Consider the following 15,068-nt stretch of genomic DNA (forward strand, 5'->3'; position numbering starts at 1 on the left):
TCTCAGTTGATCTTCATTCTTCAGCCAACCTCAAAGTGTAGACTCTGGAACTCCTATTTCTTTCATAATCTTGGTCCTTGCTTCCCCGTTCCGGATTCGCTGCACAATCTGTATCTTCTCTTGTACTGTGTAAGCATTCCTTTTTGGTGCCTCTCTTCTCCATGGGTATAAATACGCTGTATGTTGAAAAAATATGAAAATCGCAGTCTGTCGCCACCGGATGGTCACTATCCCATTCACTCACGACAAAATTGATTCGGTCGACGAATTCTGCCTACGAGATGGTGTTACAAGACCTTTCAGTTATTCGGCGATATTAGAATAAAAGGGAATAGCTGACGTCACAGATTTCCAAGAAACTATTTCGTCTGAAAGCTTCTGGGGAGCGAGCTGTTTCTTAGAAATTTATATGGTTTCAACATTGACGCTATCGTTTGCAGCACTTTATACCACTGTCACTGGTGTATGAGTGTATATGACTCATCCTTCGTCATCCATTGGTCGATCAAGGATGACTTGTGGTTTTAATGAAAATAAAGTTTTGATACTTCTTGCCTACGCACTGAGAGCTATCCTATGACTGGCAGATTATGTACTTTACTGCAGTTGACAGCGCCAGGAATTATTACATGCAGGCCGGGGTTTGATCACAATATGCGGCGTGAAAACCATACAAAAAAGATTGAAGTGGATTTGGTTTTTGATTTTTGATCACATTAACCGGCTGATTACATTAAGCAGTGGTAATATTAAGCGGCGGCCTCTGTAGAAACCCCAAAAAATTTGGGGCCTAAGACCCCATCGTGCCCAACTGATTATCGCGCTTTATCGATGCGTTTTATATCGATGTTTACCTGTATTAATGTTCCAGAAAGAAGGAAAGCCAGCGAATAAACCAAACAACTACCGCCCGATTAGCTTAACCAGTTGTATTAGAGAGGATAATTAGTAATCGTCTGTCAGTTTACTTAGAAGAAAATTCAAAATTACCAGAAATTCAAAACGGATTTCGAAAAAACCGCCAAACTACAGACCACCTGATTCGGCTTACAGAATTAATTACCGACAGTTTCAACAAAAAACAAATGCACTGTAGCTTGCTTTCTCGACATTGAGAAAGCATTTGACACAGTGTGGCATAATGGATTACGTCATAGATTACTTGAAATGGCATTACCCCAGGAAACTATTCGCTGGCTGTCCAACTTCCTAGATAACAGAATGTGTAAAGTAAATGTAAATGGGGCCCACTCAGGGTCCTTTTCACCCGAAGCAGGAGTCCCGCAGGGAGGGGTTGTTAGTTCTATATTATTTATCATGTACGTGAGTAATATGCCTCTGTCGGACCTAAATTTAGGTTATGCATCACAGTTCGCTGACGATGTAGCAGTCTGGAAAAGTGCCCCCACTCCGTCAATAGCAGCAACGAACCTACAACCAGTCCTAAATAACATCGAAGAATACTGCCAGAAATACAGAATCAAAATCAATATTCCAAAAACCCAAGTCATATTATTCAGCAGACTGAATAAGCTGAAAAAAGATCCACCAAAACTCTATATGAATGGATCACTTTTACTGACTGCTACTTCTGCTAAATTTCTAGGTCTAACCTATGATTCAAAATTAACGTGGTTACCACATATTAAAAATGTACTGATACGAATCTGGAAAAGAGCAAACTATGCAAGAAGTCTTTCAGGTAAAATCCAAGGAACATCACCAGACAACATACTTAAAATCTACAAAACGTACATTAGACCAACAATAGAATATGCATCACCTGCCTGGATTAACATAGCACCCACACATGTACAGAAACTTCAACGTATACAAAATTCAGTACTAACTTCAGCATATAAAGTACCACGTAGCACCTCAACCACATTCATGCACAAGTATGCAAACATAGACACAATATCTGAAAGACTCTTGCATAATTCTCTAAAATATTTCAATAAGAATTGGCATAAAAATGACTTAATGTGTGATCTCGACAGATATCACGTACATGATGTAAATGGTCCTAAATACCTCTCCCCTTTTAACATATATTTAAGAAATGTAACACAAGCTGGCCACTATGCACTAGACACTTAGACCTTGTTTCTTTTTATTATTATAATTATTATTTTCTTTTTTTAATCATTTTCCCTCTCTTTTTGAATTATTATTCAAGTATTGAGTAATAATAATTATTATTACTTTTTTGTGCGTGTGTGTGTTACTACAAGTAGTAGTAGAATTCTCTCTATCGAGAAAAAGGAGAAAAATACAAAAAATATATATATATATGAAAATACAAAAAATAAAAAAGAAGAAAAAAAAACAATAGAAATAATAAAAGGAAAAAAAAAAACTTCTTGTTCGTCCATGCATGGACTGAGCCCTGAAATGGGCCTGAGTATGATGTTATACTTTTACTCTGGCCCAAAGCTTAAAAAAAACACAAAAAAACCCTAAAGACAGACGCTATAATCGTTCGGGAGGAAGGAAGAGGTCAAATGTACCTGACCCTCCTGGGTATTTAACAACATCAATACCCAAATACCGACACAGTGACACAGTGAATTATATATAATTTTTAAGCTGAACGTTATACTTGCTTTATTCAAGGGAAGTAAGACATTTGTGAATAAAGTTATTATACTGTTTGTGCAATATTTATTAGAATAAGAACTAAAATATACATTCAAAATATACATAAGTATACAAAATCTTGATCAAATTTATTTGAAGAAGGTGTCCAGTTTCAACTGTTTCGTTATTTTAATGGGCTTTCTCATGCAGTTAAAACAGAACACCAATTCTACGGCCTTTTCATGAAGTTCATTTTTCCTTTCATTTTTGCATAGAGTTTGATAGTGTTAATATAACTTAACACTTGCAATGAAGTAGGAATTTCTGTTTCCTCAATGTCTTTTCCATTTTGTTCATCTTCTGAATCTCTCACACTGTTACCATCTTGTTATTCTATTATATATTTTAAATCAATTTCATTAGTTTCTGTTAAAACATTCTTTTTAACGTTCACAAAACTTTCTGCATTCACAGAATCATCTGCATCAATCTTTTCAATCAAAGTTTGGATTTCACTAGAATCATCATAACAAACAACTTCTACACAGTCTCCGCCATTATCAAGAATAAATCCACAGTTTCAAAAGAACTTTATTATGCTTTTTATTGAATGACTTAAAAATGCAATTGCATCTAACAAGTCAATTTTCATGGTCATTTCAGATGCTCTTTTACAGTCGTCCATGTTTGCAATAATGTGCTGAAGCATCAGTTTTCTGTATTTCAATTTTATTTACTGTATATTTTGTTTGTTTGGAATTAAGCGCAAAGCTACACAATGGGCTATCTGTGCTCTGCCCACCACGGGTATCGAAACCCTGTTTTTAGTGTATAAGTCCGCAAACGTACCATTGTGCCACTGGGGGACTTACACTGTATAATTCCATTATTTAGTGGCTCTAGAACTGATGTTGTACCTGGAGGTAGATAGACTAAACAAATATTTCAAAGTTGAACTTTTGGGTGACAAGTTGCATTATCTAGAAAAAATAAAATATACCTATTTTTTGTTTCATTCTTTTGTTTAATTTAACTTATTAATTAATATTATTAATTATATAAGAAACTAATATCGAATCAAAAACATTTTTTCCGCCTGACTCAGGTTCTAATCCTACTTGTTGATAGATGAGGTAGGTGAAAGATTGTTTTCCGTCTGCGTTACACAGGTTCAGCCATATAGAGAGCGTTTTGCTAGAAAAATTTTATGATAATATTGCAAAATGTTGATATTTCTAGCTTGAACAGGTTTCCTCCATGTGAAGTTTCCGGCTTAGACAGGTTTTACTGTATTATAGGAATTGATAAATATAAAATTAATTTTTATTTATTTCGAATTTTGTCTCTGATATAAATCCCGTACGAGCCCCCAGTTTATTATGTTACGTATCATAAGTTCAAACTGAAACTTAAATGATAATTTAGATTTAGATGTTAAATTAATGTCGATATGTATAAACAGTTTTCTTTTTTAATATAAATATGTATTAATATACGCTCAATAACACAATTGCAATAACGGTTATTACAAATAATGATCTATATACAAAAGTTTCACAAACTTACAAACAGTATTGAGTCTTCTATCTGGTCTGGAACCTCCTTTGATAACTTATCAAGGGTTTACAGTAAGCGGATTAACTTTGAGGAGAGTTTCTCGAAACTTTACCTTATGCAATATAAACGATATATCATTGTTTACGTACACACTTGTATTGTTGATTATTACACCCGAAATTTTTTTTTTATAATTGTAGAAAATTCGCGGAAATTTTGTAACACAGATTTAACAGTATAATTTGGAAACTGAGTTAACAATTAATGTTTCTACTTATAATTGTAGAATTATACATATCTGTTTACGACATTTACTGACATCAACGAACATATCAGATTACACCGGAGATGAGATTCCCAATAAAAATGTATTCGTATTATAATGTGTACGCAAAAAATGATTTTGTTCATGTTTGTAATTTATAAAATAGTTTACTTGAATTTGTTTTGAATTACGCACAAAGCTACTAGAGGGCTATCTGCGCTAGCCGTCCTAATTTAGCAGTGTAAGACTAGAGAGGAGGCAGCTAGTCATCACCACACACCGCCAATTCTTGGGCTGCTCTTCTACCAACGAATAGTGGGATTGACCGTCATATTATAACACCCCCACAGCTGAAAGGGCGAGCATGTTTGGCGCGACGGGGATGCGAACCCGCGACCCTCAGATTACGAGTCGCACGCCTTAACACGCTTGGCCATGCCGGGCCGTATGTTTGAAAGAAGTAAGAAAATAGACACACAACTGTTATTTTAATGTCTTAAAAATCAAAAATATATTAAATAGGTAAATGAATTAAAACTTTCATAACTGTAAACATCTTTTATATATTTTTTATTCCCATTCTTCTAAATGAAAAATGATATTTTACGTACTAATATCAGGGGTAGATAACAATCACAATGCATAAGTCATTAAAGTGTGATGTTTGATTTTATTTATCATCAGTTACCAAACATGCAAGTCACACTGCAGAATGAAACCATCCGATTGGTTTAATAGTAGTTAATGTTAAAGCTACTAAGTAACTTCTCCTCATGACAATGTTGCCAACAAGAAATATTGTCGTTAGGTCATTTATTTGTTCACTTGAAAAATTTTTTAATGATTGTGTGGGTTATGAGTCATGATGTGTTGCTGTCTGTCAGAACAATGAAAGGCATATGAGTTTGACGAAAAGCAGATTAAATAAATTATGATATTGAGTACTGGCATTAAAATAAGTCCTAGTACTCATGTCTGCAAAACCTCACCCCCGAGGTACACTGTATCTTCTCCTGTTAACAGTCACAACTCTAATTTATATATGAACCATTAGTTATTCTGACCAGTTTTATCTTATTGCATAACAACAGCACTGCTTGTGCATGTTACTTGTGCAACTATACAGCATGCATGAAATAATTTACGCGTGATGCCATAATATATGTTTAACACATCACATGTATTTAACTACACAGAGAATTGAGTAGTTTATATCAAAACAAACTTCAGTTATGAAAATCAACATGTACCACCAGAACTACATTTTGACTTTATATAGCGTTTTTTGGGTAGAGTGACGCTTTTGGTAGAAGTCTGTAACAGTACTATCAAATTTAAAATATTCATACACTCACATCATAAAAATATGTTTAGGCTATGTATTAACATTTTCAGGATAGAGATATCCCTTTTCTTTAATGGTACTCAAAACAAAGGATTGTTTCTTTGTTTTGAACTTCGCGCAAAGCTACACGAGGGCTCTAGCCGTCCATAATTTAGCAGTGTAAGACTAGAGGGAAGGCAGCTAGTCATCACCACCCACCGCCAACTCTTGAGCTACTCTTTTACCAACGAATAGTGGGATTGGTCGGCACATTATAACGCTCTCACGGCTGAAGGGGCGAGCATGTATAGTGTGACGGGGATTCGAACCCTCGACCCTCACTTTACGAGTTGAGTGCGTTAACCACCTGGCCATGCCACAGACATGGTAAACAAAGTGTCGCATCTGATAATAGGTCCAAAAGTTAGTGGCAAAAGCTTTTCATGTGCCACCGTCAATAATACTCGACATAGTCAAATACAATCTCCATATGGAAAAATGACGAGTCACGTGTACAAAAGCTGCTTCCAGGTGATGTCCTCTCAACAGTCGCAAACCTCAAGCAACTAGAGAATGAAATAGTTATTTTTCTAATTCCACTGAAAAAATGTACCAGTCAACTCGTCAGATACAGCACCTGTGGATTTCTGTGTCATCAGACTGTTGAAATGGTATCTGGGAAATTGTAATCCTCAAACACTAGATGAAATATAGATATGACGGTCTTCGAATGGAGTCTTCTTGATTGGGAACTACGTTACAGAACTATTGTAAAGTTGGTGCGGTGTCAGACTCTGCATGACCAGATGGGTCAGAAGGGACTGCAGTGACATGGTGATGCTGCCAAATCGTTTTAATATACAACATGCAACCTCTGTATTAATAAATAAATATATATGTAAATATATAAACAACATGATCGCGTGTGGTTGTTGTATGCAACAGACTGCCTGATAGTAACTTGAGTTACAACTTTCGTGGTTGTCTTCAAATAGAGATACCACAGGTTTCAGCATTGTAATGTATGAGATGATAACCTAAGCTCTCTCACTGTCACAAGACACATAATATCAAGTATAATTTAACAGAACTAAGACAAATTGGATCAACGTTCATTTGCCCATAGAACCTGCAGTGAAAAACAAACAGATTGGTACAGACTAAGTATAATAATAAACTCTGAAATACATTTACTGTTCTCGATAGCGATTAATATCTGAAGCTAAGCTATTATTACTATAAGGCCATATATGGGTTGAAAAAATATCTAAAGTCATCATCATAGAAAACAATAAACACAGGAGAAATCTACTAATCTAAAGACTTTATATTATGGTTTATTGCAGCCTGAATTATAATCTCTGTTTTTTAGAGCACAACTTCTGGAAGCTGGGCAGATGTTATAAACATCTGAAGATGTGATGCTATGTGTAAATATTTCATGTAATTGCACTTCCATACATTCCAATTTCCAATGTTCTCAAATAGTTTCTTACATGAATATTTATGAAAATTCACATACAATTATATATATAAGTATCCAAAAAACCTAGAATCAGAAGTACTTTTTAGCCATAATTTTCATTTATATTTATGTTCTAGTCATTTCCATAGAATAAGATTACCTTTCCTAACCGTACCATTACTAAGTCCTAAGTACATTACCATGAAAGACTACTTAATAGCTCTGAAAGCAAACAGATAAACAAACAAAAGAACTGCGTTTCATTCGTGAATTTTTTAATCAAGTTATAATCCTGCTGAACAGTTAGTTCCAACCATAATTCATAGGAAGCTGACACTGGCATCTTGGTCAACCATCAGAGACGTTAAAACACACCTATACTTACATTTCTGTATCTAGCTTCTCATGGATGGTCAGTACGTAATGTAAGTATTTTTTCGTACCAACATACTTTCCTTGTTGTTCTATTCAGCTCGTTATTCCTGACCCAACCAGTGTAAATGTAGTTCACCAGTAGCATACAGCCTTAAACGGTATATGTTCAAATGCACCACTGTAGTCCTTAACAACACAGAATGAGCTGTCTGAAAACAAGATAAGAACCAATTAGCCAAAATCAAGCACCAAAACCAAACCAAGTCTCCAAGCTTGAACTTTCATTCTTTCACTAACTTTTTGTAATTTCTCGTTTATTATAAAGTGGTTTTATCAAACTTGATGTGTAAATACATGAGTATCAATTAATCATAGACATTAACCACTCCTCATATTCTTGAAGACACTATAACACAATTACACTGGTAGGTGAAGCAATGCATCACATCCACTGGAAGCTATGTTTCATATCCAAATGTTAATAAGATTGTGAAAAACCAACAAATCATTGCTTTTCTGCTCTGTATACCATTATGACATAGGACAGATAAACGACACTATAGCTCACTTTTGTGTAGCCTCATAAACTTGTTCTGCTAATGATAAACTCTTCACCACACACAATACTTTCTACAACTTTGTAGCAAAGAATTCTTGAAATGGCTTATTGACTGAGGTGTTCAGCCAATGCATCAATGAACAACTTTGCTGAAGTGTTAAGTAATACAGAAAGTTTAGTCTACTTCGTGAATTAAGTCATAAAAACCAGCTTATATTTATTATCTTTATATCAGTCTCTGTGAGAGGGTCAGATATATACAGAATTACTTCTCTAAAAAGAATAACTTACAGTTCTCTCTTAAGAAATTCTCTTTGGTATAGTTAGTTTTCCCTCTGCAATACAAGAAACACCCTAGTGGTCTCCAGCCTTTGCATCTAAAATATCTCTTGTCTTAGAACTCTAGTGACTACTACCTTCTTCACAAAGAGAGTTTGAAACTGACTGTTTCTGGGCACATCCCTGATATATGTGCCCAGTAACGGTCAGTTTAACTCTCTTTGTTAACCTAAAGATGACCTAAGAAGGTCGAAAAGTTGTTCTCCATTTTATTTTAATTAAAGTTTTTAATACTCGTACCAGTCGTTTTTAGAATACATTTTTACTTCAAGTGGGTTTCTCGTCATTACTATCACTCTTTAAAACAGATAATATTTTGTGGTATCGCACGAATTTGAACCTTGCTCGTAGATTCCTGGAGCTCTACCACATGGCTAACCAGCACTCTCACCTATTTAACATCAACAGTAAAGAGTCTTAGCATAAAAAATTATGCTTAGACTCTGTTTTTGCTGGATTTTAACCAATACAAAAACAGTATCAGGTATAATAATTAATCATCAATATAGTATTAGAAACAACATGTTACAAATCATTTAACTTATCTGTTGATTTTTAAATTATTATGTAGTTTGCATATATTACAGCTGTAATACTTTCTTAGCATAGAAAACTAATACATCTTTATCCAGTTATATTCAAGTGAGTTTGTTGTTTTTTTACGCAATTCCAGTGCTTAGACAGACGTCCTATGTACTTAGACAGATGTTCTACGTATATAAGATTAATCCGGCTGTAAACAACACTTACTTTGTTGTTGGCGGTCTCTCATGGTCAAAGCTAGAGCAGATAAGTCTGATTCCGTTTTAATCCAGTAAACTAGATGAGTTGTTACTTACGTTTTCACGACGTCTGACATATTGAATTTACGTTAAAAATGATAAGAAACTGTTTTCCTTTCCTTCGTTGGTTAAGCTGGCCTCTTGACGTAGGGAAATACTGGTCAATACTGAACATAGCCCAAAACATCAGTACATAATCAGAATCATTATAGTCTTAACCCATAGCAGATTTATGTGGTATTAATCCCGTACTTTGAATTTTGAAAGCTCCTGTTCAAAACAAGAGAAGCTGGTGTTGACATTGTTAGTTATAAGTAAAATATTTTATTTATTTCACAGTAAAACTACTATGTTAGCCTCTTTCATTTTGGTCGAGCTTGTGTTGTCTGCTTTTGCATGTATATCTTAAGAATCTCATTTTATTTTGGACTTAATACTTATCAGTTGGTTACTGTTTCGCCAGTTGTTTTTGATTATAGTTCTAACCATACGTAGTGTTTAGTTGACACAAACAGAAACTTTTCTGAGTATTCCTGTGTGGAAATGTGTCTGGAGAAAGAAGACTGGTCCTTGTGAAGTGGATATGTTTCAGTTCAAGTGCGTAGATAACAACAGTTTGTAAGCATGCGTGGAATTAAGGTAGTTATCACTAAAAGATAAATACTTGTAACAGACAGAACACAGTAATTACGTTAAGGCAAATATTGTCAGCCGTAATCCCATCTCAAGTTATTATAATTAATACATTACTATTACTTCATCACATTCTACCGGTCGTTGCTTTTTTCTTCTGAAACATCTTGTATCAAAGGTAGTAATTAACATGCTGTTGGTAAGCCTTAGTCTTCTCTTCTTCATCTGCTCTCCTGGCGCTGGTAAGCAATTTTTTTTATTGAGGATTTAGATGAAACAGGTTAAACTTGTTATCTTCAGGTTACAATATTCATTGTTGAAGAGGTGTTGCCACTCGTAATGTTCTACTTTAGAAATTTGATTTAGACTTAGAGTTATCTAAGTATGTTTAGTTTTAAGCATTATATGGTTCACAAATAATATGGTGTCTCTGACAATTAGTTACAGATATTTCAACAGTTTGATTACTTTATAATATGCGGAAAAAAATGTTCTTTTTGATCTATTAAATTACATCTTTTTCTCCTTATTTGCATAACACGCACTGTCTCATAGGTTATACACATGTTTTTATTATATAATTGTACACAGAGTTCTTATAGTATTTAATTATTAATTACATCACACTGGCGATGTGAATAAACCTAAATTTTAAGAAGGATATCACATTTTCTGAGTCACTTTTGAACAGCAGATATTTTGCTAGTACTTTTAGAATGTTTGTTACTTCTCGTAGACTGTCACTGCATCTTCCACAAAAGTATTTATTGTTCGAACATTGCTTTAGTAAAATAGTGGTAAGTAGTGGCACTGTTATAATGTAAAAGTGTTGAAACTGTTAGCGTGTAGGTAAGTACAGTTGTTACAGTGGTGGGTAGTGATTGCTATAATGTAAGAGTACTGTAACTTGAAGTATAGGTATATGAAATCGTTACAATGTTGGACAGTGAAACTTAAAGTGTAGAGAAGTGAAATTGTTAATAAAAGTCAGTGTCCTTTCACAATGAAGAAGAGTAAAACTATAAAAAGATAAAAGTAGTAAATTTTTGTGGACTTCCTTTTCTCTTAACCCTTTGTTGTTATATTCAAACATTAGTTTCTATTTTTTTACTGTAGACTTATCGTTTTTATCAAGTAATAAACACCATAAAAAAAGAATGTGTTTATTTTAAAGCAAAGCTACATTTGGGTATCTGCTGTGTCCACTTCAGGGAATCGAACCCCAAATTTTAGAGGTGTAAATTTGTAAACCTCTCGCTATTCAATCGTAAGGACAAAAATAATGTTAATATTTATAATAAGAGTGACATGCTAGTACTTCAACATTACCTGGTCTTCACATACAACATAACGTATTCCATAAATTAAATTATAACATGATTTAATCGAAAATTTCAAGCATTTTAATTTTCAGGCATAAAAAAACATTTCTCTTTACGTCATCCATCATATTATCAGATTTTAAGGAGTAAAATAGTAGCTAAAATTTTTGTTAATTTTAAAAGGAATAACTTAAATTACTTCTTTATTGTGTTTTTTCCTTTTGTAAAATGAAATAAAACATGTAATTGCAAAATCGATATAAAATGTGGAACTTGTTTTATTTATGTCACACAACGAAAAGAAATGTGAAACCAATCATATAGTTTAATCAAACTGCGTTACATACTAGCTGGGTAAACATATTTGTGTAATTGTACAAGCATCTTATCTTAATTATTTAGTAAATGTTATGCCCAAGTGTAAAACAAACAATATTAATTTAAATTCTGTTCTGTTTACGGAATGAATCTGTCCAGGTTTTCCAAAGTGATCTAAAATTCAAAATAAAAAAAACAACAATTAAAAAACAGGTTAATTAAGTACTTTATTATTATCTCAAGATATCAATGTATAGTTTCGAAATGTTTAATAACCATTTTAGCATAAATACATCAGATAATTGCCTTTATCGTCAGATTTTGTTTTAATAGTCCACTTACTTACATCTACCAGTTTCACGATAATCACCACTGATGAAATAGTTTTGTATTAAAATAGAAATAAATTGTCCAATTAAAATATTCGTTAGTCTTACAGCAGTTCACAAACGATGAGACAACTTTGTCATAAAATAGGAACAACTTCTGTAAAGCAAAGTTTTATGGTATTAATGATAATCAATAAACGTTTTATGTTTCGTCAGATAGACATCTCGCTGTTGGCTGGAGCTACGAGGGAGATGACGGTATGTATTTTGACTTATGTATATTTGTGATAAATTGTTCTTGTTTGAATTATATTATCTTCAAACATTAAAAGTAGGCAGAAAACAGATACAGACACGCCCATTAAAAGTATAACTCTATTAGTTATCTTATGTAAAATATAGCGTATAAAAGATAAGGTTCTTTTTTGTGATTGAATAATTTTGATAGTTGATAAAATAGTTTAAAGAAAGTTCATAAGTTATTATCATTTAGATATTATCAACGCTTCATATCGTAAATCAGCATTATTCTGTTGATTACTTGAAGTAACGTGTACAGTTGTAATTGTGACATTTTATTTTTTAAGTTTATCACCTCAAGTACAGCTACATCATAAAAGCAAAAGGGAGAAACGCTTAAAGATGAAGATAGTAACTGAATTTGCAAGGGATTGGCCTAGAAATGTTGATTATGATTCAGAATTTGCTACGTTTATCTATCTATACGATAAATGATAAGCTTTAATTAATGTACAAGTCTGTTATATGCAAAAAATCAGTTGTGTTACAAAAGTATTAATATTTGTACTCGTGTGTGTGTTTTTTTATAGTAAAGCCACAACGGGCTATCTACTGTGTCCACCGAAGGGAATAATTTGTTCTCAAGATATTTCTCTGAATTGGTGACGCCACTATGATTCAGACTTTGATAATTAAAAGTACGAAATGGTGTTCTTATAAAAACAAAAATATTTGTGTATTTTATAAAGTTTGCATATTGTATTCACATAGTCTCCAGAGTTATCGTAACACATATTTAAAGTCTCCTCAGTAATCATATATATTACGTAAGGTATTTACTTTCCTCTATCACGATAAGTCGCTAAATCGGCTTTAACACATATTGATAAGATATCCTGTGGATTAATTATGTTTATGGGAACTGCAAAGATAAAATTACGTTTTTCTATCTTTGAGTATTTATTTCTAGAAACACAACAACACAATGAGGTAAAAACTACTACTGCAGCGAAAAGTAAAATCTGTTCAAGAAATATATAAGACATTATAAACAACAGAAACTGGTTTCTTTGTTGTTAAGCGCAAAACTACACAATGAACTATGTGTGCTCTGCCCAACATGGGTATCGATACCTGACTTTTAGCGTCGTAAGCCTGTGAAATTACTGTTGAGTGACAAAGAGAATCAATTATAGGAATGCTTCAATACATGTGATCGATAGAAAAGTGATAAAAAAACAAATATACCACGATGTACGAATAACAGCAAGTTAATGAATTAAATCATCCATTATGAGATATCCTAAAACTAGTTTCGAACAAATATTTACCTTTGTACTTAATAAAGCTTTTAGATATTTATTTAATGCTGTTTTATATGGACAATATAGAATTATGCTTTTCTTAGAACTATGAGATTTTATATGCTAATTGTAATAACAAAATTACAAATGGATTTTGTAAGAAATGATGTTTAATGTTGTTGTTTTTCCGTCACAACTTTAATTTCAACAAATCTGGGGTGGTTGGCCGGTATTTTTGTAAGCCGAAAAGTTTTACAGCCAGGTGGCTAGCCCAGCTGGCACCTAATCAGAACAATCATATCTGGCAACGGGGATTTGAACTCTTGACCCTGAGATTAAGAGTCCACCACCCTTAAAATCATTATCTTAAAAATTTCATTCGTCCATACTTTTCTTTTATCAAGCACAATGGAATAAACATATTGTAATACATATCTCTTTGCTCTCCATCTAGGGCCTAAGAACTGGCCTCAAACGTGCAAGGAAAACAACAGTCTCCAATCAACATTGACGACAGTGAGGTCAAAATAAACAAAAACCTGAGAGACATAAAGTTTGTGAATTATGACAAAGCTTTGAATAATCCAACCTTGGTTAACAATGGCCATTCAGGTAAATTTTCCGTAACTCAAGTAGATATGCTTTTTCAAAGCATACCTTGAAATGATACCGCGTGTTTCAAAATATTCATTAAAGAAATACCAAAAAGTATTTAGTAAAGTACTCTTCTTATCTACAGTTAAACTGGACATTGAAGACGATTCAAACGTACCAAATATCCAAGCTGGTGGCTTAAAATCAGAATATATGTTCCAACAGCTCCATTTTCACTGGGGTAGTGAAGATTCAAAAGGTTCAGAACATACGTTGAACAACAAAGTGTATCCTATGGAAGTAAGTGTGTTTTCTTATAACAAAGCCATATCGGGCTATCTGCTGAGCCCACCGAGGGGAATCAAACCTCTGATTTTAGCGTTGTAAATCCATAGACTTACTGCTGTACTAGCGGGGAACATGGAAGTAAGAGCTAAGTAATTGTTTAAATATTATGTTCACGTTTAGGGATCCTGTATATTGTTTATTTACAACATACATAGATTTCTGTGGTGAAATGATTCGTTATTCACTTTTCCGCTTATAAAAAGTAAGGTATACAGAACATGATAATTATTTAATTTGATTCATCTTAAGTTTACAAATCAAATTCATACTGACAATATGCAGTAGCAAACTTGATGTGAAAGAGTGAAAGAATAATTGTTAAATAATATAGTGTTTGAACTTGAAAGCTCTTGGTAATTTATAAATATTTCCAGTATACTTATTTCTCACCATAAGCACTCTAACGAGAGCTTTGGTAGAAAACATATTGCAGAGAAAACTTGTATACTGATGTGAGTAAATTGAAGAAAGGGACTGGTCATAAAGTTTCATAATAATGATAAAGCACAACAACTGAGTAGATGTAAGACAATTAAATCACCTTAATCGCCAATTGACAAATTTCTAGCTCTTAAAAAAAACAAAAAAACAATTTAGGTAAGGTAAATAACATGAAGAAAACTGAGATAATCGATCAATGCATAATTGCTTGGGTAAAGTCAAATCTCTTTAGATGCATTCAGTTTCCTCATCATAATTAGATACAATATTCAAGTATTTCTAAATTTTTCTAT

The 15,068-nt window shown here is 33.3% G+C and overlaps 1 long non-coding RNA gene across 1 annotated transcript; it reads left to right on the top strand.

The window, feature by feature from the left end:
* Nucleotides 1-9,238: 9,238 nt before the first annotated feature.
* LOC143239352 (uncharacterized) lies at nucleotides 9,239-14,874 on the top strand. The gene is made up of 4 exons (XR_013021147.1): nucleotides 9,239-10,121; nucleotides 12,065-12,106; nucleotides 13,847-14,004; nucleotides 14,132-14,874. It is a non-coding gene; the product is annotated as an uncharacterized LOC143239352 (long non-coding RNA).
* Nucleotides 14,875-15,068: the final 194 nt, after the last annotated feature.

Source organism: Tachypleus tridentatus, chromosome 13 (assembly GCF_004210375.1).
Source record: "Tachypleus tridentatus isolate NWPU-2018 chromosome 13, ASM421037v1, whole genome shotgun sequence".
In the NCBI taxonomy this organism is placed as follows: domain Eukaryota; kingdom Metazoa; phylum Arthropoda; class Merostomata; order Xiphosura; family Limulidae; genus Tachypleus; species Tachypleus tridentatus.